General features: G+C 35.3%; 1 protein-coding gene and 1 long non-coding RNA gene across 13 annotated transcripts in view; one reads left to right on the top strand and one right to left on the bottom strand.

The window, feature by feature from the left end:
* PCDH15 (protocadherin related 15) overlaps positions 1-26799 on the bottom strand; it is a 755413-nt gene that overhangs the window by 473765 nt on the left and 254849 nt on the right. For 5 of the 11 annotated variants that reach the window (XM_087964126.1, XM_087964128.1, XM_087964127.1 and 2 more), the window contains exon 1: positions 1445-1518. The exons of 1 other annotated variant lie outside the window; for it this stretch is intronic. The gene's annotated coding sequence lies outside the window, so the exon portion shown is untranslated. 5 more of the 11 variants (XM_087964124.1, XM_087964121.1, XM_087964122.1 and 2 more) reach the window with 5 other exon arrangements.
* LOC148130830 (uncharacterized) overlaps positions 1614-26799 on the top strand; it is a 105466-nt gene continuing 80280 nt past the window's right edge. The window contains exon 1 of one of the 2 annotated variants that reach the window (XR_015749344.1): positions 1614-2011. This is a non-coding gene — a long non-coding RNA (uncharacterized LOC148130830). The remainder of the gene's footprint in view (positions 2012-26799) is intronic. The other variant, XR_015749345.1, reaches the window with a different exon arrangement.

The raw sequence follows: 26799 nt of genomic DNA, 5'->3' as shown, positions 1-26799 counted from the left end.
GCAGAGAAGAAATTTCAGAGTTTGCTACAGCCTGCACATACTTACCACTCAAGGGTAACTCATGAGACAATGTGATTGCAGCTAAAATTCAGACTGAAACACATCATTAGATAGTTGGAAAGAGCAATACCTCTTTATAAAACAGAACTGACTCTTATTAAGTGCACTCTCATTTCATAGAGCTGATGTACCAGATCAGGTGGATTATGTTGCTGAAACTTGAGTAATACCAATAGAGGACAGACGCATCACATAACACTCTGGCAGCCATAGGACAATTATTTTAAGTAAAAAGGGAAAGGAACAATTAAACCCAAATAATGAAAAAAATATAGATACATGCATATGAAAGTAGACCCATCTTTTCTGGGAGAATTAAGAGAGTAAGCACACTTAAACACTTTTGTGTAAAGTATTTTCCTATCATCAACTTGCTATATTTATTTAACAACACACTCCGTGAGACTCTAGAAAGAAGGGATGCAAATGTATAAATATTATTTTTAATTAATGGCACAATTGTTAATAAGAATTTCTATCCAAATAAAGGGGGGGGGTTAATCCATCAACAGACATGGTTAATATGCATTAATTTAGCACACAAAGTTCAATGCCACAGGTGTATTTAACCTGACTGAAAAGCAAATTTTGCACACATGCTTAGGAAATTGCATTTTGACATTCCACAATAAAACACCCTGACTTTATTACTTTACCTACTTTGTATTAAAGTGCTTCTTACTGCAGCAGATTAAAAAACTGATGTTTCTGCTGCACAACGTTCCAATTAACTTAATATATGGATGAAATGGTGCCTCATTACATACCAAATAAAATATAACCTTGTTTCTGAATAACAGCCTTGTCAACTGTTTTCTTCTAACAAAAAACAAAAAAGGGTAGACCAGTCAAATTTATAATTAAAGTATCTTAACATCACATCAAACTGCATATATTGAATAATACAAACATTTTTAAAAGCATATCACCGCTAAATAAAGTAAAAGCAGGAAGTGCAACAAAACTGAAATGCAGAAGAAAACTATTTTTAAAAGGAGACATTTAGCATCCTTTAAACAAATGATCAGCACCACTTCACTATTGCAGCTTCCAGCTATAAATTCAAAGCAGACGATTTGCATAGTAAACAAATTACTTGCTCTAAGAGAATCATAACTTTTCAGATAGTTTACCGTCATCTTCCATTTCAAATGAGTAAAAATAACTTACGGAACGGTTGAAAGTTTCATGCTTACCCAAGGTAATGTATCAAGTTTTTCCTGCTTATGCCTGGTTACAGTGTGCATCCCACACAAAAGAACAAGATTTCATTTTGTTCATTAGGTATACAAGACGAAGAGCAGATCCAAAATAATTTCTTTGCACAAGAAATACTGAACACAATCAAAACCCTCCCCTTCAAAAAAAATTAAAGAACAAATACCTTTTCATATTAGAACAGAAAGCCCCCCAAATCCCTAGTCTCCACGCTGTGCTGGTGCTCCAGCTCCTTTAGTCATTACTAATAACTAGCTGTACACTGGAAGTAGGAATTTTTGTGCCCTCTATCTGTAGCTATTAGGTCTGCACATTGATTTACTGACACTAAAGCAATAGCAATTATCTCTCCTGTTCTCAGCAGTTACTGAAAAGGGACAGAGGCAGAGAGCTGAGTGGGCTAAACATTGCAGTGACCACAGAGCTCTTGCTGGCAATTAGTAGCAGGTGTTTTTGCCCAAAGACAAATTGATATCCTACTGATCATCAAGAGCCAGCTCCTTGCAAGTGTTCGTGCGTCCAAATCATCCTTTGTCAGAGATTTTTCATTGGCTTTTTCTGCTTCATCAATTATAAAGCAGTACAGCAGCTTACATGCATTTACAACATACAATTTGATCAAAAGCAATAAGCTCCCTAAAGCTTCTCAGCACAAGCAGTTGTTGTTGGTTAACTCTACCTTATGCTAAATCTCTTAGGTGAGAGAAAATAATAGAGCGGCCTTCCTGCAAAGGTATGTCTGTCTCCAATTCCAAATTATTTAGCCTGAAAACAATATTTTCTGAACAATATTTCTTTCTGGAAATGTATAGCAACTGAAATGTATATTCATTTTAGATTTTACAGATCTTTCAGTAATGTGATTTTAATATATTGTACAGCAAAACAGGATATTTGCCATTTTGAGGGAGTAGAAGGGAAATGAGGGGTTGCAAAGTGTTGGCCAATCTTCTGTACAATTCTGTTTGTTATACCTACTTCTGGTTGTCACTTGAAAAGTTTTAGAAGTTAATTTCATGGAGAATTAGACTATAAATATAGCCACTACTTGTGACTGCTTGGTATTACCTGCATAATATGTCTATCAATAATTGCTGGGCCACAAAAAGTACTATTGTGCTTATGTCCTACTTTTAAAATCCATCTATAAAGAATTCTAAATTTGGAATTTGGAATATAAGGTTTTACTAGACAACCCAGAAATATTTCCTTACCTAAACAGAGAAACAGAGAATGCCAGAAGTGAGCAAAAAAGCAGTGGGATTAGGAATGACTTCCATCTTTTTTGTCAACTTCTCCATTGAGTTTCCTTGTTGGAGTCTGGCAGAGAGCATTAGAAATGTTCCTTCCTCCCTATTTCCCCTCTGAGCAAGCAGGTAAAAGGCTGCTCTAGGTTGGCAAGATCAAGAGATTGTGGAATTGACTTGGAAATTGTAATGGAACCTTGAGAAAAGAAGATGTTACTGCAGCAGCCGCCCATCAACAATCAGTTGCACCAGAGCAGCCAAATCTCATTCTCTTGGTCAATGGTCAAAAATCAATTGTACTAGATTTTTGACACATCTATTAGTTAGCCTATTTCAGGTACCATGGCTATGAAAGTTACTGTCCTATGATGCACTACTCCACCAAGTTAAAGGTCATGAGAATGAGTTTTAATAGTATATTTGGCATATATTAGCATACATTTGAACTGATATAGGAGAGCTGTTCTTAGTTTCCTACAAGAGAGACCAAGCTTTTCTTAAGGTTTACTCCAGCTTTGGGAGGGAAGCAGAAGCCAAGACCTCACATAAGGATGCCTCTTTTGTACAAATGAGATTCAAATTGTGTTGCAGAATGTTAGATACTAGTCATTAAAGAGCCCAGTGGTTAGAATGCAATATTGCAGGCAAACTCTGCTCACAACCTGAAGTTCAATCCTGACCAACTCAACGTTGACTCAGCCTTTCATCCTTCCAAGGTCTGTAAAATGAGGATCCAGATTGTTGGGGTCAATATGCCAACATTGCAAACCACCCAGAAAGTGCTGTAATGCACTATGGGACGGTATATAAGTCTAAGTGCTATTGCTATTATTCATCCATTTATTTGTAACAGTTTAAACCTGTTTTCCACTGTTCAAAATCCAAAGCAGAGACAATCTTATTTCTTGTTAGTATGGCTCTAAATAGTTGGTCTACATGGGTCACGCTTGCTTTGATGTCTTTCATCTGATAATCTTATCTAGCAAACAGAGTAAAATCTGCCCAACTCTGAAAACATTGCAAAATGCCTGGAACTTTAAGCACAATATTTTTACATGGAGTCTTGAGTTAGGGGCAAGTGGTATGAATTTGAGTCAAGAAGTAGCGATATAAATTCCTACAAGCAAATATAAAGCACTAATATTATAATTATTAAAGAAAAAAGGACTATCATTAAAAAAAATTCTGTTGCAGGTTGTTCCTTGGAGCAACTTTAAGAACAGCATGGAAATAAAGAAACCCTACCTGCATTATGATGCTGAAGAAAGGCGCAAATCTGAAGGGATATTGCTGAATGGCTTTAGCTATTATTGTTGCTAAGGAAATCTCATTATAACTCAAATGCAGGCAGCAGCGAATCCATTGCACAATGCCATCAATCCATCTGTCTGCCATCATGGCTTAATCTAAACACTATGTCCACACAGTAGTAATGGTAGCAGTAATTGACTATTAAAAAAAAAACCTCTGCAATTTCTATTTTATTCATAATATGTTTATTAGCAAAGCAGCTCAGTTTTCAACCTTAACATCTATTTTTCTCCCATTGCTTGACAAATTTGATGCTGCTACAATATTTTATTAGGATAAATATTTGGTACTAAAACTCAGTTAAAGTAACAATTTGTGCATCAGAGTTAATACAGTTCTATTTTTTTTAAAAAAGAATATTTCTCTTGAATTACAAAGTCACAGAGCTTTAAATTAAAACAACTGAACACAGCTACAAAAACAAATCTTTAAACAATTTGAGACTTGTTAAAGGAGTCAGAAACCTGGCCAAAATAATTAAAGTCATTTCAGCTGGTTTGTTTTGAAATTTATTTATTTATTTATTTATTTTATTTATTTTTATTTGTCAATTGCTTACAAGATAATAGGTATAAGTAAAAATATAGTTATGAATACATGGATACATATAAGAAAAATATAAAAAATATAAAAAATATAAAAGAAACAATAGGACAGGGATGGTAGGCACATTGGTGCACTTATGCACGCCCCCTACAGACCTCTTAGGAAAGGGGTGACATCAATAGTAGACAGTCTAAGGTTAAAGTTTTTTGGGGTTTGGGGAAAAAACCACAGAGTCAGGTAGAGTATTCCAGACATTGCCCACTCTGTTGCTGAAGTCGTATTTCCTGTAATCAAGTTTGGTGCAGTTAACCTTAAGTTTGTATCTATTGTTTGATCTAGTGTTGTTATAGTTGAAGCTGAAGTATTCATTGACAGGTAGGACATTGCAATGTATGATTTTATATACTATACTTAGATCGGACCGGAGGCGGCGTAGTTCTAGGTTTTCTAGGTCTAGAATTTCGAGTCTGGTGGCATAAGGTATTCTGCAACAAGTAGAAGAGTAGAGAACTCTTCTTATGAAATATTTCTGGACTTTCTCAACTGTGTTAATATCAGATACATAATATGACTGATGAGCTGTATTCGACTGATGAGCTGTATTCGAGTATTGGTCTAGCAAATGTTTTGTATGCTCTAGTTATTAGTGTAATATTACCAGAGAAAAAGCTGTGTAAGATTAGGTTAACAACTCTTAACGCCTTTTTAGCTATGTAGTTACAGTAGGCTCTAGCACTTAGGTCATTTGAGATGAGTACTCCAAGATCCTTGACAGAGTTTGGATCATCAACAAAGTCTTGACTATTCAGCCTATATTTTATTTTCTGATATTTGTTTTTTGCCAATATGTAGGACAGAGCATTTATTTGTTGAGATTTGAAGTTGCCATTTGTTTGACCATTCTGATACATAGTCAAGATCTTTTTGAAGGGTAGCAGTATTGTCTGTGGTGTTGAATAGCTTTACATCATCAGTGAAAAAACACAGTTGCTCTTGATATGATCACAGAGGTCATTTATGTAGAGTATGAAAAGAATTGGTCCTAGAACACTGCCTTGGGGGACACCACTGTTGACAGGTACAGAATTTGATAGGACGCTCCCAATTCTGACCATTTGTTGTCTGTTTGACAGGAATGCTTCTATCCAGTTATGCAGGTGTCCAAAGATACCGTAAGATTTTAATTTTAGGAGTAGTTTGTCATGTACCACTGAATCAAAGGCTTTACAGAAGTCTATGTAGATTGCATCTATTGCTTTGCCCTAATCAAGTTGTGTAGTCCATATGTTTTTGCAGTGTAAGAGTTGCAGATGACAGTTTTTTTCCTAAAACCAAATTGTTTATTAGAAAGTAGGATGTTTGTTTCTAAGTGGAGGGTGATGGATTGGTTAATAATTGATTCCATGACTTTTTAGGTGATGCAGAATAAAGAGATTGGTCTGTAATTTTCAACTAGGCTGGGGTCTCCCTTTTTGAAGATGGGGATGACTGTGGCTTATGACCATAGTTTTGGCAAGGAGCTGGTCCTGAAAGATTTTTTAAAGATTATACTTAGAGGTTCAGCTATGGCAGTGGGTAGCTTTTTTAAGAAGTAGGCACATATTCCATCTGGTCCAATAGATAGAGATGGTTTTAGATTGTGCAGTGCTTTTTCAACAATGTCTTCTGTAAAATCGATATGTATCAGATCATTGTAGTTGTCTGTGGTTTGACTAGGAAATACTGGGCATTTGCTTAATCTTGCAGGCATTGAGATATTCTACACAAATTTTAAATTATGTTTTCTCATGGTAACAGTGCCATTCATGTACCAAATGATTAATTGTCAGTTGTTTCTGTTCCACGATTGCTATTTATTTAGAGAAGCAGAGTTTTAGAACTATAATTGGTGCCCCTATTTGATGTTCTATCGTTTGATGTTCTAGTTCTCATTGTAGGGCAGCACGGTGGCTTTGCAGTTAAGATACTGGATTTGTTGGCTGGAACGTCAGCAGCCCAGGTTTGAGACCCAAGCACCACATGATGGGGGTGAGTTCCTGTCCTCACCCTAGCTTCTGCCCATCTTGCAGTTTGCAAGCATGCAAATGTGAGTAATAAATAGGTAACGCTTCAATGGGAGGGTAACAGTATTCCATAATATTGTGCTGGCCATGTGACCATGGAAATGTTTTCAGTGGCTTTGAAAAGGAGATGAGCATTGTCCCCTATAGTCAGCAATGACTAGTGAAGTAAAATCCACAGGGACCCCTAGATGGCATGCCTTCCTGTGGGATAAAGAAAATAAACCTGTCTATACTTTTATAGGCATAGAATAAGAGATGTACTGATACAATCATAGAGACAAATAAAAAATAAATATTATCTGAAAATTCCAAACTGGATATCCCCCTTGGAAGCAGTAGTCCACCCTAATATAAAGGAGATTAAGAAAATGACCAGATACAGGGGAATTTTAGACAAACAAGGGAATCTAAAGAGTAGGCAGGAATTGGAAGGACAGGAAATAAAATTAGACTGGTGGACTTATATGCAAATGCAAACAAGATATAAAAAAAGACAGTGAGGAATTTGGAATGATTTACAAAAATTAGATAAAATTTTGATTGGCCCAGATGAAAAATTATTATCTAAAATATATAAACACTTATTAGAATGGGATACAGCAGAGGAGATTGTAAAAGTATCACTGGGGAGCACTAATACACAACATGTTACCCAATCACAGCAGGGACTCTTAAATAAGAACTTGCTGATAAATAGTTTTGGGAAATGAAGGGGGAAAATGCAAAGCACTGCTATAATTCATTGTGCTATAACTGAGGAATATATTATAGGGACAATTGTATTAAAGGTTTAATTCAGTAAACCTAAGTAACTATTACGTTCTATGTTGACTTCTACCCTACCAGAGACAAAGATTCAGAAAGGGGAAGAAATAAGTTTTCGGTGCTTTCCCTTACATAAATTGAAGGAAGAAAAGGAGGGAGGTGTCAGCGTTCCAACTAACAGGTAAACTCCAACAGACTTCAAGACAGTCAGTTTCTCAAAGTTCCATTTATTAGAGTAGTCATATTGGCACATCTGGGAAAACCTGAATCTGAGAGTTCCAGGTTTTCCCTTCATATTAGAAAATCCAAATCCCATCCCCTGCACCAATCATTCCATCACATGGTCCAATCACCATGTGTCCCAACTGGAGACATCCCTCCAACCACTCCTTTCCCAGTGCAGGATGGCTTGTCCTTGACTCAGAAGAAGAATGTTGTTATGTCTAATCTTTCACCTCTTGGTAAGATTCCCTGTCCCAAATTCCCAGGCACTAGAATGTGGCAGCAAGCAAGTTTCTAAGTAAAATATGGCTTCCAAAGCTGACAGGAGGGAGTAATTAAAACATGCACCCTTGAAAAAACACATACACACACATATATATGAATGAATGAATGAATGAGGTGGAGTTTCGATCACAGCCACAACTTTAATCTTGGGTTGTTGAGGGTTTTTTTGACCTATATCCTCTGTAAACTTTGCTATAGTTGAATGCATCGAAATCTGATTTCAGTTCTCAAAACAATCATAGCTAACAAGCAATGGATGATCAGAAAGTTGCCTCAGGTAAACTAGAATCAAGCAGGGCAAAGAGGAACAAGTTACTAAATGTGCCAACTTCAGGTTCAAAAATCCCACTGAAAGCGAACAAATTTCTGTTCAATAATTGTCATGTATACTATATAGTTTCACAGAGAATCATCAGAGATGAGCAACCATCCCAAATAAAACTTCCTTTGGTTGTGCATGATATGATTCATGACCTTCCAGAAAAGGCAAAATCAGTGTGGCAATGAAATAAATTTTTAAGGTACACCAATTCTGTGACAAATACCAATACATTATTTATTTATTAATGAATAAGCCTAACAACCAAATATTTTTATTGTTCTCAGAATTCCAAGTGAGTCTACTGCCATTTATTTTCAAAACAAGGCAGTGGCACTGGATGCCAAATGTCATGTTTATTATGGCAAAATATATGCATTATTATTTAAAGAGAGATGAAAAAACTGTTCACTAGTCACTATTCTGTTTAATGATTCAAATTGTTCATGCTATTAGATGTATCATGCTATTAGTTATTATGCATTTATTTTCATTAGTTAAGCAAAGAAAACCCACAAAAAGACTAAGAACATTTAAATTTAGTTTTTTTTTTAATTAGTTGTAGGTAACTTTTTTAGTCAATAAAATAAAAACAGGTTGTAATGTTATAATATGTTCTAATGTAGCAATAGGCATAAGGCGATTAATGCATACATTAGGGGAAGCCTATGTAAAATGAAATCCTCTCATTTCATTATCATCAATGAGCTAAATAAACAAATTGTTATTGATATTGGCAGAAATGTCTTCTATTACAAATTACTAGCACTTAAAATGTTAATATACAATGTATAACTTTTATATATAAAAGTATATATAGTTTTGCAATTTCTTCTCCATTAAGATATACTATCAAAGATAAAAATAAGATTATAACAGTATTAATAACAGTATTTAGTCATCTTTCATCACAGAAGCACTAATCAAAACATTGAAAAATGCAGTATTATTTTTCTTAAGGTTTTTTTAAAATATCTTTTCAAATTCCTTAAAACATCTTACACAGCTGTATATTTAAAAAATTCCTTTGTGCTTTATCTTTAGTTATGATTTATTTTTACAGACATTTGAAAGGAAGAAGAAATTTAGTTCAGTGAGATGAATAATTTTATCATTTAAAAATGCTGTAAGTCATATAAAAACACATCTCTACACAAGCCTGAATTATAAATTTAACGCTTAAATAAATGCAGAATCCCTTGGCTTTTTAATATTTTAGTGCTGTTGTCAGCAAGGAGAGCCAATAGACTATCCAAGGATATACAGGGTTTTAAATTCTCATTGCTTCTGTAAGTGAATGTAAGATATTTAGTTACAGTCACTAAATCTTAGCAACTGGGTGAAAGTACACAAAGCATCAGTTATAAATAATATTTTTCTTACATTAGTAAATTAACAATAGTTTATTATTCAGTTATCATCACAATACACTTAAATATAAAATACTACATTAGAAAAATCATGCATTTCATAAAAATAAAATGTAATCTTCTTGGGGATATATTTCAGAATGCTACTGAGTTTTATTATCATATTTTCATTATGCACTAATAAATGAAACTGCTGAGGTGTTCATGCAGTTATTTCCCTCTCTCTATGCAGAAGAGGATTAAATCAAGGTTGAGGAATCAAATCAACCTCACAAGCTAGATTTTTACTGTTCCATCTTCTTAGCGGGGCAAATGACATAAAGAGACATGTCTTCAGGGAGAGGCCCTCTTCTTCATCTAAGTCTTCCACCCTTTGTGACAGACGTTCAGCCATGAAAGTTTTCCTCATCCTGAAGAAATCAGCTTTAAGCGGAATGGGGGAGGAATCAATCCCCTGACTACACCAAAATATTTGGTTTCTGGTCACTATTATCACTATCAATATTGACAAGCTTTTAGGAACCCAAACCACACTTTTAATACCTCAGATCCTCAAAAACTGTCAGCATCAATAACTTTGAAATGATCAGAATGTCATGCTATCCAATCAATGCATCTAGCCAATGTCCTATCCTGTATTCTTGCATCAAGAATTCCAAAAAAAAAAAAAAAAAAAGACCGAGCACAATTAGAAAGTCATTAATTTCACAGCAGCCCAAGTGAAGATCTAGATTCTTCAAACAGGGAAGAAAACCTAAGAACTGGGAAGTGAGAAGAAACAAAAGTTCTAGCCAATGAGTAATTGACTTGCTCTCCCAACCTCTTAACTAGGTTAAGTGTGATTCCTGGTAGCTGCAAATAGATTGGATCACTTGCCTAATGGTGCTGATTGCATGGAATAAATGAGCTTGGAGCCAATGTAGTGACATGCCCAAAGGTCTGAGAGTTGGAGAGAGTTAGCAATTTATTACTGCCTCTGCCTTTAGGGGAAAACAAGCTTGTGCTACAAAACAATATTTCTCTGTGTTTCAAAATGGTGAGAGAAGAAATTACTGGGTGTTGTTTGAGAGCTTAGTACCATATCTCTAATTGTCTGCTCAAATTATACTCCCTCTACATTGGGTTAAAAATCATTGTTTTACTTTAAAATATTAGAACTTGTTACTTCATTAAAAAAAATGCCCTCAATGCAAAACTAAATATACACAGGACATACCATCTCTATCACAAAGTATTCAATATTTGATACTAGTATATGAACCTCACGAATATTTCAAAGAGAAAATGGGAAAAACCTTATATGGGAAGGAAACCTCCTTACGAATCTCCTCCTGGCCTAATTTTTTTGCAAGCTAATATAATTTTATGAAGTTATTCTGTGTCCCAAAATGTCTCAGCCTTCTGTGTTTAATGGGTTATTATGTGTTGTTTGTGATGTGGTGTAAGGTTCACCCACAGATAAGAATGAATGCAGTCAGAGCTTAGTTATTGTTTCATTTTATGTTACGGAAGATGAAAATAAGATATAAAACATGAAATGAAACAATAACCAACAGAACATAGGACAGCTGCAGTGGGAGAAAGGGCAATAGATATTACAACCCACTGTTACCATCTCCATGTCCATTAATTTTTAATAGTCCTGATTTACAATTAGTTAATTTCTCTGATTTCAATAGCAATAATAATAGCACTTATACTTATATGCCCCTTCACGGTGCCTTACAGCCTTCTCTAAACTGTTTAGAGAGTTAGCATATTGCCCCCAATAATCTGGGTCCTTATTTTACCGACCTCGGAAGGAGGGAAGGCTAAGTCAACCTTGAGCTGGTGAGAATCGAACTGCTGGCAGTTGGTGGAATAAGCCTGCAATACTGGAATTCTAACCACTGCACTACCATGGCTCTTCAAGATGCTCTGATTATGAGGGTTATTTATTCCAATAGTTCAAACTTAGCAACCCACATTTCCTATCTAAGCTTTCATTAGAATTCCTTGATTTTTTAAAATGAAATATATATTTCTCATCAGTATCACAAAAGTCACATAACTTTTTCAAGTCAGACTTGTTCAAGTGATAAAAATGCACTGCAATATTTAATGAATTCAGTGGCTTTTAAAAGATACTTTTTGACCCAAAGTTTTTGACATATCCTAGGAAAGCATGCAGATGTCAGCAATAAAAGCATATGACATATCATATATTGGCCTGCCCAGATTACCATTACCCTGTGAAATCCTTCTGTCTGTTTCATAACTGCCACAGGGAAGAAATAAACACTGTCAAAATTGTGATAGCAGGAAAATAAGATTATGCAGCCTTTGGACTGCATGATCTTACAAAAGAGAACAAGGTCACCAAGAAAATATATATTTGCAGAATTACAGTTGGAGGGTTTGGTTTATTATGTCTCTTTATAGCTACCTGCCTGCCTATCTGGCTGATTGGTCCTATGTCAGGATTCTGCCAGTACCCCAATTAAGTCATGAATTTTCTGTTATCCTATTTTACTACCCCTTCCTAGATTACTTTGCATAATATGTCCCATATGTCTCCTTAAAGAAGCTAATACAATTTTTTAAAAAGATTGAAAAAAATACAAACTATAGATATAAAAATAACAATAGTATCACTAAACGAGTAAAAGCTCAGAACAACCATTTCCTAAATGCTCACAGACCAAACACAACTTCAGAATGTCAGCTTCAGAAGTGCCACTCTTGGGTATCTTAACAGCTTGACAGATTTGCAAAGAGAGAGATGATCTTTTAGAAAGTCAGGCCATAAGCCATTTGAGGCTTTATATATCAGTAGCAACAGCATCAGAGCTTTAATGCACCTTGCCATCCAACAATCTTATTTGGTCAGTTTGCTATATGTCTTTTGAGATGATAGGAAGAAAAGGAAAGGAAAGGATTCACCTTTATACACACATTCTGAAATCTGAAAACCTGCCACCTTCAGCCATTCTGAAGAAGTTTGCAAATGATTTTTGCAAATTGATTTACATTTGGAATAGAGGAAATGGAAGCAGTAGGATTAGGAGATGATTTAAGTACTTCACAGATCTAAGAAGGTCTGTCTTTTTTTCTGAAGAACTAAGCACTGATGCAAAAAGAAAGTCTGAAGGAAAATGACCTGAGATCATTGTTTGCATCAGGTGACAGATATGTAGGAGGCAATATAATCTGGCAATCTATTAATCCCAATATAACAAACTGGACCAAAACCCTGAAGAAAGAACTAAGGGCGTCCCTGATAATAATTCAGATGAATTTAAAGCATAAATCTGGAAGGGGGGATGTTTTCTGTGTATGTTTGGGTAGGTGGGTATGCACATGTGTGTGTTTGTTTTGTTTATGGTGGTTTAAAGTCAGTTTTGACTCCTAGCAACTAGGAGGACAAGTTTTCTTGACATTGGTAAAGTAGGTTGTCATAGCCTTATTCCTTGGGCTAAGAGAGAGAAACCACCCAGTTGGCTTCTTAATGTAAATCAGGATTAGAACTAGGGTTTCACTGCTTCTAATCCAGCATTTTAAGCATTAGACCAAACTGGCTCTTGGTTGTTGAGTTAAATGAAGGGAATTTGACTTGGGGTAGGATTTGATGAACAAATTATCTGACTGTTGGAGAAAGTAATTGGGTTTTTAATTAACAAGAATTAACACATATCCACACAATCTTCCTTCAGAGAGAGGGGGAGGGCGGAGGGAGGGAGAGGGAAAGACCAATCTGATCTTTATGTGTTTTGTTTTCCTATCAGTAAGATTATTTTTGAGTCATGTCAATCATGTCTGATTGTCCTGTTCTTTGTCCCTATTTATATAATAAAAAAAGAAATTCTTGAGACTGGAAATGGCAATAGGTTTTTTATTTGAAAAATAGGTACTTATTTTAAACATAATGTATCTCTCCCATAATATAGCAGCAATAACAGAACTGGGATACACAAAATTAGAAAAATATGATGGAAGGTGGCATATACAGTAGTAATATTCCCTTTCTGAAGTCCCTGAGCCAAGAGGGAGTTTTTACAAAGATTACCAAACTGGCCTGCAGGAAAAATAATTTGGAGGACTGGAGATGGGATATTGTAAATTTGGCATTGGAAACTGCCCTGTGGTACCACGATATGTGTATAACCTCTTATAAGAAAGATAACATAAGTGTGCCTTGCCAGAAAAAGAAATATTCTATATAAACTGATCTATTTTTGTTGTTGCTGTTGATAGGGAAAATTATATTGATTTTTTTTTTAGGTTGCTTGCATTCGCAGCTGTATAAATAATGTGTCATTTGATTTCACAAATATGCAATTCAATCCTTTTCATATAAAACATGCTGATATGAATTTTGCCAATAATACTTTTTCAAGTAGCAGTATTGCAGTTTAAATTTGATAGGAAAATATGAACAGGGCAACTGGCATTCTTTCACTTTTTTTTTTTTTTAAAAAAAGGGCAAACAGCATTCTTTTGTTTAAAATAAAATAAAGAAATCAACTCAACTCATGAGTGACACCTGTTCCATGCTGCATAGAATCTCATGGAATCCATTAAAATCTTGTGATTTGAAGATGAGGCTGCTTATTCTTGAGGAATAAGCCATTGAAGAGGTTTTTTTGCAGCTATTTGCCAGATCAAGAAATAGAGGAACAGTGCTTTACAAAAGCTTGCAGAAAATGCAGAAAAATGTTCACACAGCACTGAAGGAATAACCTTTGCTACCAATAGCTTCCATGTCTAAGGTCAAAGGAAAGGGCAGGAGAGAATCAGAGGATAATGGCCATACAATAATTATCTGGCAGACTTAGATGAATGAGCTGGACTGGCTTTATAAAAAAGAAAAGGCTTGGAGGAGAGAAATACTTAATACTTCTTGCTTGGTTGCTCTAAAAATCTAACATTAGAAATCTGTCTTCTTCCTTCTACATTTGGCAATTGAATTCAGCCACTGTGATTTGCATTTCTAATTTTTAGCAGATGAGGGTGGGGAAATGTGGCTGATATTTTCAGCATTTTTTACAGCTTCCCAGCCTGATGGACAATGGATTTATTCAGCAAGAACAATAATTTCTAATGAACTGTCTGTTATGACAGACAAAAATACTTGTTTTGATCAGATATTGACAATAACAGGACTTATCTCAGTCTGAAAGCTTGCATTGATAAAATCATTTTTTTTTAAAAAAAACAAACCTTCAGATTATTATTCTTGCACATATTTTGAAAATATGCATATTGTTGAGATAATATTAAGAGCATGGGCTGAAAGTGCTGTTGGAAATCTTGATTCTTTCTACCTCTAGAGGGCAGTGAATAAAAGAAAATCGTATGCAAGAACCCAATGCAGTCACAACAGACATAATGCAGTATTAATAGGAGTGCACTCTCTTACGAACAGAGAAGTCTAATTTTTCATGCAATATGTTTTAACTTTGGCTCTCATTCTATACTATATCTTTGTAGCAATGCAGTGACATGCTGAATATTGATTGTAACATTCACCAAACCGTTTATGTATTCCCTACTTTGTAAAGCTAACGTCTAAATTTCAGGTCTAGGCTCACTTGGTCAAGGATCTCTTCATGCAGTGGTGGGATTCAAAGACTTTTACCATTGGTTCGATGGGCATGGCTTGGTGGGCACACTTTGTTTGCGTACACACATTTTGTGTGCACACATGCACCAAATGTACACTTTGCGCAAGTACAGAGGTGTTTGTGCAGGCTCAGAGGTGTACCAACTCACCTCCTCACTCTCCTTGTCACTGCGGCAGCTGCCACTCAGGACTCTTCTGTGCCGCGCAAAGCAGCTGCACTTCAAAAGCAGGGAATAAAGGTGAGTATGAGAGCCCGGGCAGAGAGGCGGAGAGAACCGGTTCAGTCTCTACTGCTCATCGGCGCTACCGGCTCAGCAGAACCGGGCCGAAGCGGTAGAATACCACCACCGCCCTTATGTATATCTAAAGCAGCGGTCCCCAATTTTTGTGCCTTGGTGGTCTGGCTGAGAGGGGGAAGAAGGGAACCGGAGCACATGAGTGGCAGGCCAACACACGTGCGCACAGCTTGACTCATGCGGGCGGTGGGCTGGCAGGCACATGCATGCGCAGGTAGCTCGACTGCTGTCATGCCCCTGGTGGAGACTGACTCTGAGGAAGAGGAGGAGCAGCCAACAGGGAGTGGGAGTGTGGCTCCAGAGGTGGTGGAGGAGGCTGGGGAAGGGCAGAGGCCAGCTGAGCAGTCAGAGGAGGATCCAGGCCCATCCCTATCCATCCTAGGTCATGCAGGGAGGAAAGGATCAGGGAAAAGCGACGTCTACTCAAGAGGAGATTACCATGATCCTTCTCATGGCTTGCAGGTGGGAGCTACGTATATAAGTTTGCAACTACGCAGTTAGAATTGCTGAAGTCAATTAGGGTTCACCTTGAAAGAGGCTTATCTTTGCTGGCGTTCTTCCCATGGACTTTTCTCGGCTATTTTCCTGGAGTTTATAATTAGTTATCTCGGCTTGCTTCAGAACTCTCATCAATGCGGTTTGTTTTGGTTTTCTGTTTTGCCTCCTTATTTACTTTTGTGACTTTAAACTGTGCCTAATAAAACAGTGAAGTTAAGTTGAAGGCTTTACCGGACTTTAATATATGTTTTGGGTTTGGGGTTATTTTGAGAGACTACAGGTCATCACAACTGCAAGTGGAGCTGTATGTGGATGTGTGCCAGCCTGCCGCCCAGTTCTGAATAAGCCACAGACTGGAAGTGAGCTGTGGCCTAGTGGTTGGGGACTCCTGTCTTAAAGAAATGATCATGAGTGAGTCATCTTAAAATTGAACCTGTTTGAGATCTAATGTATTTATGTTGGTGGCTTTCCATGAATACACTGAGTTGTAATGCTTCCAAATGCCATCATCATCAGTTAGTAAGCAGTCAACTCCAACTCTCAGCCACTGAATGATTCAGCATTCTCATACCCCTTTGTCTCACACTGCCTCTTTTAAACTTCTCTATGGTCATCTCAGTGTCATGGTTGTCTCGCTACCACAAAGAAGAGGGAGAAAAGCATCTGAGGGCAGGACAAGAAGCAATAGGTGGAAACTAATCAAGGAGAGAAACAACCTAGAACTAAAGAGAAGTTTCCTAAACTGTGAGAATCAGTGGAACAAATTGCCTCCAGAAGTTGTAAATGCACCAACACTGGAAGTTTTAAAAAAGAAATTGGATAACTATTTGTCTGAAATGCTATAGGGTTTCTTGCCTAAGCAGAAGGTTGGACTAGAAGACCTCCAAAGTCCCTTTCAACTCTGTTATTATGTTCTGTTCTGTTCTGTTCTATTCATCTTTCATAGTGTCCAGCCAGAGCATACTAAGGTGGCCCCTTCTCCTTTTTCTGCTGATCACTTCCAGCATGATTGACTTTTTGAGTGAGTCAGCTCTCATGACATGGCCCAAGTATGGCAGCCTCTGTTTGGCAATCTTGGATTCAAGTGTTATTTTTGGTGTGGTTCAGTCTAGGAGTTTATTTTTGCAGTCCAAGGGACATGTAATAGTCGTCTCCAGCCCCACAGTTCAAAGGTCTCCACTCTTCTTCTATCTGCCTTTCTCAGAGTCCTGGTTTTGCAGCCATAAGCAGCAATTGGAAAAAAATTATATTCCAAATGCATTTGTTGCCAATGCAAGGAGCATAAATATATGAGAACAAAAAAGAGATTTTTCAGAGATCACAAGGCATATTTCCACTTGTACTTCAAAGGAAGTGTCACACAAAGTAGGCAGTAGGCAGAATAGGCAACTGGTTCTGGTGATAATTTATCACCAACAGTGGGATCACCAACAGATGCAAATACAATGCAGTGTAGAACAGACACGGTGGCATAATACATTGATGGCATGGTGAGGACATGCAGATTCAGTGCCATGGCCCAGCATCATCTAATCTCTCACTAATCATACAGAAATCTCATGAAGAAGCCGAGAAAGAATGAAAACAAAACAAAATTAGTATGCATGAATTGAGCCAAACTAGTTAGATATTGTAATCAAAAAGATTATGTTTTACACATTGAACTGCCAAACTAACGGATGTTTCACATATTTTTTTCCATTAAGAAAAATGGTGAAAAAAATCATAAGATGTTAACAGAATGTATGCATTTGTCAAATCTATTCCGCAAAAAACTTAACAAGCCAACTCATGTGATCACTAACAGATGATGTAAAGGCTATGCCAGCTACCTCAGAAAGAAGACATTGAAGAAAAATAGTTGTTTTCTTCTGTTGAAAAAGACAGCTGTGTTATGCTATTTTGCTGCCCATAGTGGGCATTCTTCTCCATAGTCAGGATGAGAAAACTTGCAGTTTGCATATAATATTTTATTGCCTTAGCATGGGGAGATTTCCAATGCATGCCACAAAATACTTTCAAACTGATTGCTATATTCTAACTACAGCTCCTTTTCCTCCTTTTCCTTAAATCTACAGGACCTAGGTCCTAGGTCCTAGGAAGTGTACCATGGATGAAACTTCCCCTTGAGATTCAGCAATTAAAAGCTCCAATCTTCTTTGTCTTTTAGGACATGGTAAAGAGCTGCTTGCTTCTCTAAGAGCTAGAATAGGGTGACTGGAACCTGAAGAGGGTGGTGTTGGCTGCAACATCACAGGACATTGGTTACAGTACACCATGGTTTTTTTTATTATTATTGTTTTTTGCTTGCATTAGTCTTTGATGTTTTGGTTTTATACAATGGAAGCCAATCAGAATTGAGTTTATGAAGACAGGAAAACATGTTAAGGTTTATAAACAAACAAACTAATAGCAGGCTTAGTAACTAACTACTTTCAGTTCTGGCTAGGCTTATACAGCTGTGTCATTTTGAAAGACTTGTGGTCTCCTGATTTCCTATGGTCTTTGAACATCAAAATTTTAGTGTTCTTTCCAAACTTCATATATCCACATATCCACTGAATGCAGCAGGAGGAAAAACAAACAAGTAAACAAAACATACTAGCCCTGAAGAGTGACCCTGGAGACAAGAAAGGAGAAGGCATGCACGCACCAGTATGAAATCGCCAAGAGGTGGAAGATGGATATTATAGATTGCTTGACTCCTATTGCTGGTTCCTTCTGGAAAAGGAGGGAAAACACTGATTTGACAACAGTGGAGACGTTTGTCTTGATGTTAGTTTAAGGCATCCTGTTCCATTCTTAGAACTGGGGAAAAGCCAACAGACTGTCCCTTTTTATCTGTATCTTTAGTCCAAGAAAATAAAACTATCACACTCACTTTTTAACTATCAACTGTTATTTCTGTTAGGATGCTGATTGACATTATCTTGTTTTTTTAATATTCAGGTTTATCCCAGATATATTATTTCATGCATATTTTCATAAGTTCTACAGAGGAATGATTGAGTCTGTCATCTGCACCTCTATAACTGTCTGGTTTGGTTCTGCAACCCAACAGGACAGACACAGACTTCAGAGAGTAATTAGGGCTGCAGAAAAAACAATTACTACCAACCTGCCTTCAATCAAGGACCTGTATACTGCACAAGTCAAAAAGAGGGCTGTGAAAATATTTACAGACCCCTCACATCCCAGACATAAACTGTTTCAACTCCTTCCCTCAAAATGATGGTATAGAGCGCTGCGCACCAGAACAACTAGACACAAGAACAGTTTTTTCCCCAAAAGCCATCACTCTGCTAAACAAATAATTCCCTCAACCATGTTCAACTATTACAAAGTCTGCACTACTATTACTGTTAATTTTGTCATCACTCCTTATCACCCATTCCCTCCCACTTGTGACTGTATGACTGTAACTTTGTTGCTTGTATCCTTACGATTTATATTGACTGTTTCCTAGTATGATTGATTGCTTATTGTACCCTATGACTATCATTAAGTGTCGTACCTTATGATTCTCGACTCCTGACGAATGTATCTTTTCTTTTATGTATACTGAGAGTATTTACACCAAGACAAATTCCTTGTGCGTCCAATCACAGTTGGCCAATAAAGTATTCTATTCTATTCTATTCTATTCTATTCTATTCTATTCTATAATGGACTATTCTAAATTTTCATTTCATTCAGCTGAGAAATTGTATCACTATATATGTGGAAGTTTGGGTTTCAGTTTCCAATTTTTATTGCAGTTGTCATCTCTTCCAAATCTGCATCTATCTATCTATCTATCTATCTATCTATCTATCTATCTATCTATCTATCTATCTATCTATCTATCTATCTATCCATCCATCCATCCATCCATCCATCCATCCATCCATCCATCCATCCATCTATCTAGTACAATATGCTATGTATATTACATTTTGTAGCATACATTCTGGAAAACTCTATTCCTATATCTCCAAACTCAGTTCCCACATTAGCTTTTTGTTTTTGGAAAAGTAGAATTTAAATGTTGTGACATATCCATTAGTCTTAATATATTCCACAATGGTGCATGATCTACACAATCAAGTATAGTAAATAAAACAAAGATAAATCTTGCCTTTGGCTTTTTCTATTAAAATATGTGTGCTATCTGATCCCATAGCTTCCTTTTCTAAAACCTGCATATTCATTTGGCATTTGTCTCTCCAGATTCCTCTTTTTTTTTAGTTCAGAAAACATAACATTGTTTATGTGAAAAATTAAAGCAAGTTCCCATGATTAGTTTTAAGTTTTCTTGCCATAGCCGTAAAATGTTCCGATTTCTCTGATGATCTTAAAATACATATCTTATTCCTCTTTTCTTGTCATTTTTTTTCTCCTATTATTGTTGAGTCTTTTTCTTGATGTTGGCAGTTTGCATTCATTCACTATATATACTGTTTATTGCTCAAGGCTTTCATCTTCTCTCTTGCTTTCACTATCATGATAGTTTGTTCTGAAAACCACTTGGATCTTTTCCTCTTGGAAAGACTGAGAATATTTTTGTATGTTTTGATTCTTATGATATCTCGTCTCTCCTCTTTTAGCTACTCAAGTTGCCTTTCCTCTAAATTAAGCTGACTGAATCTGTTTCTTCACACTGATCTTATATTCTTACTTCTGTCTCCTATGTCAGAACTGGATGGCACACCTACCTTTAATTTTTTTAAAAATTAATCTCTGCATTTGACACCAACAAACAACTGCCTATTCTACAATCTTCTTTCCTATTACATATTTGATTTGATTGGATGTTTTCCATCCATGATTCGAATCTTCATTTGTTTCACCCAAAGCAAATGTTGGTAATTAAAAAGAAAACCTCATTGTAAACTTTATTAATCTCCCTCACACATTACTGTGATTGCATACTCAAAATTTTCCTATAATTTCAGGTTCCTTCATGAATCTCAGAATCTTCTATTATTGCATTTGTAGTGGGGATGTATACCTGTTTGACAAAGATAATTGAGTTTCTCTGTTTCTCTTGTTATAATCATTGGTTATCAACTAATTCTAATATAAGTGATCTTGTAATTTATTGAGCAGTAATTAAACTCACACTAAGAAGTATCCTTTTTAAAATATTATCACTGAATTCTTTCTTCTGATTTATTGGAATAACTTTGTATCTGATTTGAAATCCATCTTGCATTTGTTCTTAAATGATTCAGCTGAAGATGTTTTATTCCTTCTTTGATATTTTCCAATTTTTCCATGGTATATTCTTCAGGTTTCCAATTGTACAATATGTGTCATTTTAAAACAAAGAATTCATCTTTAAATACTGATAGCATCAATGACCAGAATTCCTTAGAAATTCGGTGTGGCCACATAATTGCTTCCTGTTGCATTCAAGAAAAGTTGATATTCTTCACTAGTGTATAAAGGGATATATTCAAACTGCGGTAGGAGGTGGGGGAGTCATTTGTTTTTATTCAAATTTATCTCAATGTTTCAACTATAGCCTTTTTTTTCCTCCTTGATAACAACATAGAAGTGATTTTCTATTGATTCCTTCAATGTTTGATTTTGTAATTCCTTTTCTTTTCTTTTTTTATAAAAAATTTATTTGGGTTTTCACAAAACATAATACAAGTAAAATTTCTTTTTTTTTTTTGAGAATAGCATGGTCCCGGGTTATCACTTCTCCATACAGCCACAAATTCAATTTCATATTCATCTTTGTGTTCTATTCCATATCTTATTACTATTTTAACATTTTCTCAATAATTTTTCCCTTTCCCTAGTTTTCTCAATCTTACTTTTAATTATCTCATTCCTTTCTAAATTCAATTATATATATATATATATATCTTTTTCTAAGTTTCAATATCTTTCTAGTCATTATATTTATACTTTTGTTTGTCCTGTTTCAATTTCATATTTTCTTTTCTCATTAAACAAAAATTTTCCCTGTAGTTACTAATTGGAGTATGACCCCTTTGTATCTTTTAATTTTTATCCATTCAACTCTTATTTAAACTTCAATTTATGCCTTTACAATTATAACATTCAATATAACACATAACTTCCAGTCAAATTCTGCTTGGTACATTCTTAAAATACGCACTAAGTTCTTAAAGAGAAAATATATATATATATATATAACAATAATAAATAAAATACTTATTCTATTCCAATTCAGCTCTATCATTAATGTTAGTTATAATCTTTGACATCTTTAACATTTCTTTTCAATAGGCTATCATACTTCTAGGAACACTTATAATATTTCCATAATTTTTTCATGTTTCTTTCATATTCCTCTTCACTTAAATTTTTATAACACATTTATAATAATTAAAATGTTCCCCTCATTTCCTAATTTTATTCTCTCATTCTCTTTATTTCATTTATTTATTAAACATTACATTACATTACAATGAGTATTTTATCTATCTTTTTAATCACACTTATTTCATATTTTCAAAGTTCATTTCTATTTCTATTATAACAATACTATCTTATGTACCCTTGCAGAATTCCCCTTTCAATTAAGTTTTCACCCATTATCTCTGTGTCTTCTAAATAGGCTTATACCCTTAATCCTTGTACATTTTCCCTGTTTCTCTATGTCCTGTTTTTGTCCTTTATAATTTCTTTTCCTTCCCTCTTCCCCCTTTTCTTCTCCTTCCCTTTTTGACCCCTTCTTTCTCTAATTCTGATTCTCTCTTCTGTAATCCTCTCTTCTGTTTCTTCCTAATGTTGTAATTACTTTTCAAACTATTCTTTTTCGGGGTTGTTTTTATTCAAATCTTAATTTTTCACTCTCTTTCCCCCTTTCCTTTCTTTTCCCCACATAGAAATACTTGGTCATTGAAGATGGCTTCTTCTTTGTCCCGCCCTTCTTGTTCTACAGCATTTCTTGTTGTTTCTCATAGTTCAGGATCTCCATTTCTAAAAATTGAAATACGAAGCCAAAAGAACCTCTTCCTTCTTGTGTATCTTCTTTCTGTTTTTTAAGTTCCATTCTCAATTCTTCCAAGAGTGATATCATTTTAAAAACTTTTAAACAACCACCCGATTAATTTTATTCCTTTAGATCCGATAGTCAAAAATCCAAAAATCACCAAGTAATCCAAATAATACAAAGCTGTTTCTTCTTCTTTTTTCCACTTTCTCTCCCTGGGGTTCTCTTATCTTGTTACAAAGTTTCAGTTAAAATGTATCTTTTAGGAATCTTGTTAGAGTTTCACTGTTAATTCCTTTCACTTCTGGGTGGTCTCCTCCATTTTTCCAGATCCCACCCTTCTGTTTTTTTCTTCTTTTAAAAGTTTTTGAGAATTCAGAAATACTTATTATCCCTTTGACATTTTATTTTCAGCTTAAATACCTGTTAATGTCAAAGTGGATTTTTGCCGGTTTCTTGCTTAAATCTCTTAGTTGTCAATATAGGGAAGAAAAGAAAAGAAAAACAAGTCATTTCCCTTCCCTCTCTCATTTGCTGCTTCAAAGTCTTCTTTGGGAACAATGTTGTTCTTTATAATTCAAATTCCAGGGTACCTTATAATGTTGCTTTTTCAGTTTGACCCAGTCAACCAAAACTTTCTCTTCTTATCTTCCTCCTGCACATTCTTTTCTGGTTGAGTTCTTCTTTGAGGTGGCCATTTCTGACCACCGCTGCAACCACCTTCGAAAAAGGGAGTAATGGCCAGCTGAGGAGGAGAGATGCGACTCTCCTTAACCCTGCTGGCAATCTCCCCCCTCTTCATCACCTCTACGAGGTGGCTTAGCCCTGAAACCAGCCGGCTTGGGGTGCTCCAGCAGCGAGCACAGATTGAAACTATGCACGATCGCAGATTTCGGTCTGTTGCCAAAGAAGCTCGAACTAGAAGCCGCCGTAATTCCTTTTCTTATATCAGTTTTCTTTCATCATATTTCCAGAAAGACACCTGCCCTCATTTATTGATAATTCTTAGCTTCATCCCACTCCTAATCTCCTTATTGATATGGGGATCCCATTATGAAATCCTGTCTTGTGGCTTACTGAAGTTACTGAGTCTTTCCACCATGTGAAGGAATCCTCAGAAAGGATAAATTCAGTTTATTTATTTATACCAATGTCTAGGGCATCTAATGATTAAAACACAGCATTGTTTATATTAAAACCACCAGATACTAGACAGTTTACAGCTGGGATCTCGCAGCCACACTGAGGCAAAGATATTATACAGAGAGTCCCAGCAGACACCATGTGAGGTATGAATCCCATTCAGGATTGTCCATTGCTGATGTGGTAGTTTAAAACCTGGCAGCTTTTTATAGTAATTTATATGTCTTCCTATGACTGGGCATTCGGCTTTTTATTGGAAATTGACATTAAAGTTTTTGGTCAGATTTTCTGCATAACACAGCAAAAGTTCCATTATTACCTCAAAAATATTCTGTCCCCATGCTATGGATACTGAATTAACATTTTGATATGTAACAAGCTATCTTATTTTTCCACAGGTTACAAAACATCTGGTAAAGAACTGTACATCAACTGTACATGGGATAAATTTGATGTGAAGTCAAGATTAGCATGAAATCAAGCTTACTATAATCAATATTTCTTTCTCTCCCTTTGTTAAGTAGCAATAATCACAATCTCTACACAATCTGATTTTATTACTGAGAAAAAGTTCTTCATAACTCCAACAAGAAAATGATTGATCAATTCTTGGGTGTATTATACATGTATCACAGGCAACTAGTTCTGTCAAGAGAGAAAACATTGACATAACAATACAATTCTTACTGAAATGCTTATATAAAATTTATTAGACTAATCACATAATAAACTGATACAAATTATTCAAACTATTTAAATGCTTGATTAATAATATATCTTGAATAAACTCATTACCACATTCAACATACACCTGTTTTCTGTCATGAATTGTTGAAATTGTTTCATAGGGAAAAAATGGATGTCAAGATTTGATATCAGATGATTATATATCTATATAACTACTGTATAAAACATATGTTTATGCACGCAGAATTTAGGTTCAAGGAGATTTATTTTCTGTAAATGTGTTGTAATATGTAATTTTTATCCTACTAGTTTTATATTAAAATATATATATTTGATTTTAGCCAATGGGCTGTTTTTTTGTCTGTCTTTTAATTCTTATTAATATAATAACATCTGGAGGGCCAACACTGCTTTGATTTTTGGTTTTGCTTATCTGATAAGAAAACAAATGTACCTGAACAGTTTAGGATTACTCCACTTCCCAGAAAATGCTGTTGTTCCATTGTCTTTAGAGACATTCTGTAAGACATTATGAAAAGGACTAATTAGATTAACAGAAAGTGAAATAACCATTTGCAAGGATTAGAAAAGTGCTTCTCAAATATTTTAAAGAACTAGTTTATCTTCTACAGTGCTTTAAAAATAGAGCTTATATTTCAATTTTTATATCTACTATAGGGCATACAAACATTATTTAATTGAAAATCAAAACTGAACAGCTCTATATTTTAATTTTAATATTATATGTAGAAAATATAAGATATTGTTGGAACAACTGAGCAAATCAGTAGAAAAGGCAAAACTATTTGCCGTTGACTTAGATCTCATGGAATTGTGGAAAGGGGAAAAATATCAAAATTTACATTTTGGAAAAATGTAAAGGTACACTGATTCTTCAAGTGAGTAAACATAATTTATGTTTGTGGGGCCCTTTTAATTTGTGGGGCCCTTTTAATCTTTCCCTCTAATGATTGCAAAACCTCTTCTTAGTGTAACTCAGAGGTTATTCCCGTTTAAATCTTTAAAAAAAAACAACTGCATGGAATGAGGGGGGGGGGGGTTATTTGTCACCCAGATCGAAGCATAAAATTGTTTCTTTCTGCAAGTGAGTGATCGTGAGTCTGTCATCTCCCTAGCACTCTCAGAGATTTTTCCTACTTCATGGATATCCTGAAACAGCAAAATTAATACAAGTAGCTTATGCAGAGTATTTCAAGTGAATCAAATATTCTGACTGATTATATCAGGGTTCTCCAAACTTGGCAACTTTTAAGACTTGTGGACTTCAACTCCCAGAAGTACAAAGTATAGTATATAAAATAATACATTGCAATGTCCTGCCTGTCAATGAATACTTCAGCTTCAACCATAACAATACAAGAGCACACAATAGATACAAACTCAAGGTTAATCGCACCAAACTTGATTGTAGGAAATACAACTTCAGCAACAGTGGTCAATGTTTGGAATATTCTACTTGACTCTGTGGTTTCTTCCCCAAACCCCAAAAACTTTACTTTAGACTGTCTACTATTGACCTCACCCCTTTCCTAAGAGGTCTTTAGGGGGCATGCATAAGCGCACCAACATGCCTACCATCCCTGTCCTATTGTTTTTTATTTTTATTTTTCTTATATGTATCCATGCATTCATAACTGTGTTTTTACTTATACCTATTATCTTGTAAGCAATTGACAAACCAAATAAATACAAATAAAATAAAAAACAACATGATTCTAGACTCCTAGACTTCTAGATTCTGTATTTAAATCTGTATAAATCTAGGAGTTTCTCTGTTTAATTATTAGAATTACGCTGTATTTCACAAAGAAAGACTTTGATCACAAGACAGCCATCTTACTTTTACTATTCAACAAAAAATAAATAAATGAAGAAATGGTTTTCAAATTCCAAAACTACAAATTTGTTTGTAGTAATTTTACACAGTGAGTAACAATTAGCTCCACAACTAATGCAACATTTGAAGACAAAACTGAATAAAGAAGCAAAATCTCATATATTTATTTTCATTTTATCTATGTCCGTATCCCATTTATATATTCTGCTGTCCTCATAGGAATGCAAAGATCAATTTTAAATAAGGGACACTTTATAGAATTTTTAATCAGTGCTTCATGGTATATAATTTAATTTTCTTTAGAAATTAAAAATATTCAAAGCTAAAATAAAGCTTAAGAACAGCTAAATAAATATC

Source organism: Notechis scutatus, chromosome 4 (genome assembly GCF_049901735.1).
Source record: "Notechis scutatus isolate UNSWTSFEM ecotype Mainland chromosome 4, rNotScu1.2, whole genome shotgun sequence".
Taxonomy (NCBI): Eukaryota; Metazoa; Chordata; class Lepidosauria; order Squamata; family Elapidae; genus Notechis; species Notechis scutatus.
The sequence above is the reverse complement of the archived record's forward strand: the minus strand, read 5'-3'. Positions and strand labels throughout refer to the sequence as shown.